Source organism: Brassica oleracea, chromosome C6 (genome assembly GCF_000695525.1).
Source record: "Brassica oleracea var. oleracea cultivar TO1000 chromosome C6, BOL, whole genome shotgun sequence".
In the NCBI taxonomy this organism is placed as follows: domain Eukaryota; kingdom Viridiplantae; phylum Streptophyta; class Magnoliopsida; order Brassicales; family Brassicaceae; genus Brassica; species Brassica oleracea.
Window position 1 is genome coordinate 21814226 of NC_027753.1, and position 2474 is coordinate 21816699.

Sequence of the window (2474 nt, forward strand, 5' to 3'; positions counted from 1 at the left end):
CATTTACCTAGACATAGGACTTGTCTAGAATTGTGTTTAGACTTAAGAGATTACTTTGATTGAAAGTTGCCACCTTTAGATTAAAATTTGATCACCCAATGTCAATTCCCTTAGCCCATGGATTCTCCTTAGTATTTGATTGAATTCTTGCACTTATTTCTTGATTGGATCTGAGATCACCTTGTTTATATTTCTAGGATATTAGTTTGTTACAAATCATCTATCTTCTTGTTTGCTTAGATTAGGAAGGTTTGTGTATTCTTGGTGTTATAAGTCTCTAGTTCTCTGTGGATTCGATCCTAAAATGCTACAATGACATACCATTCGATTGTGGTATTGTTGGCACATTAGGTTAATTGGTGTGTGCTTAAACGCGTAATCAGTCAGGTCAGCACTTCATAGCAGGCAGTTTCGACACAAGGCATCTGGTTCTGGTACAAACGACCAAGCTTCTGGGTTGTTTGTAGGTGGTGGAAAGAACTTTGGAAAAGGCAAGAAGTCGAAAGACAAAAGGTCATTTTCAAAGGGTCCTAAACCAACTGATATTTGCAATTACTGCAAAGAGAAATGACATTGGAAATCTGATTGTCCTAAGAAGAAGAAGCATCTTATCATATGTGTCCAAGGAGAGAATGAGGCTAAATCTGATGAAGATATTGCGCTGGTTGCTCATGGAAAAACACATCCTAGAGATGTGTGGGTCCTGGACACAGGCGCATCTTATCATATGTGTCCAATGAGAGAATGGTTCTCAGAGTATGAGGCAATGACTGATGGTAATATCAAGATGGCGAATGACTTTGCTTGCGATATTGCAGGAATCAGTTCTATTAAGCTCATGACACATGTTGATAGAGTCTGCACGTTGACTGGAGTTATACATGTTCCATCTATGTCCAAGAACTTGATCTCAGTTAGTCTTTTGGATAGCAGAGGTTTCAAGTATTCAGGTGGAGATGGAGTTCTGAGTGTCTACAGGGGTTCATATGTGATTCTCAGAGGTTTCATTCATGGTACTTTGTATTTTCTGGCTGGAAGGTTCTACGGTTTCAAGTTCAGCAAATGTTGCATCTCCAGAGGTTCGCAAGGAAGATATGGACAAGTTGTGGCATATGAGGCTTGGACATATGGGCGAGCGTGGGATGCAGATTCTGTCGAAGCAGGATCTTCTTTGAGGTCATAAGACCAAGAGCCTTGAGTTCTGTGAGCACTGGGTGTTTGGGAAGCTGCACAGAAAGAAGTTTCCTAAGGTTGTTCATAAAACAAAAGGCACGCTGGATTACATCCATTCAGATTGTTGGGGTCCCTCCAAGGTGGAGTCGCTTTAGGGTCACAGGTATTTTGTGTCGATGATTGATGACTATTCGAGGAAGACTTTGATAACATTTATGAAGCACAAAAGTGAAGTTTTCAACAGCTTCAAGGAGTGAAAAATACTGGTGGAGAATCAAACTGAGAAGAAGATTAAGAGGCTTCATACTGATAATGGTCTGGAATTCTGTTCAACAGAGTTCAATCAGTTTTTTAAGGATGCAGGGATTGCTCGGCATCATACAATCAAGTATACACCACAGCAGAATGGTGTAGCAGAGAGAATGAACCAGACATTGCTGGAGAGAGCGAGGTGCATGCTTTCTAATGCTGGTTTAGAGAAGAGGTTTTGGGCTGAGGCAGTGAACACGGCTTGTTCCCGCATACAGGGATCGAGTGTCGAATACCTAATGAGGTCTGGTCTGGCAGATCTACTGATTATTCTATTCTGAGAGTCTTTGGTTGCACGGTTTACTATCAGGTTAATGAAGGAAAGCTGGAACCAAGAGCGAAGAAGGGAGTGTTTATGGGCTATGGAGATGGTGTAAAGGGATACAGAGTTTGGTCTCCATCTGAGGAACGGGTTGTTATGAGCAGGAACGTTGTGTTTGATGAGAGTTCTATGTTCAAAGTTTCAGCTGAGTCCATTTCAGAAGCAGAGCAGGAGGATGTTGACAAGCAGGTGGAGCTGCAGGAAGTGCAGTCAGACTACCCAGGATTGACCGATCCAGTGTTAGGGAGCGATCGATCTAGGCCAGACACAGGATTGGGCGATGGCGATCGATGTCCGACAACACGAGATTGATCGATCCTCAGGAAGAGAGCGAGCGATCGACGTCTGATGAGAAGCCTCAATCTTCCAATTCTGGAAATCAACGTATTGGGTCTGAAAAGCGCAGTATTGCTAAAGACAGACCAAGGAGAGTTGATGTTAGGCCACCAAAGAGATATCGGTTTGAAGATATGGTGGGTTATGCACTACAGGTTGCAGAGGAAGTGGACACTTACGAGACGTCTACTTACAGAGAAGCCATTTCAAGTTATGCATCTAAGAAATGGTTTGCTTCAATGGGAGATGAGATGGAATCTCATGAAAAGAATCACACATGGGATCTGGTCACACTACCACCTGGGAGAAAAGTTGTGACTTGCAAGTGGATTTA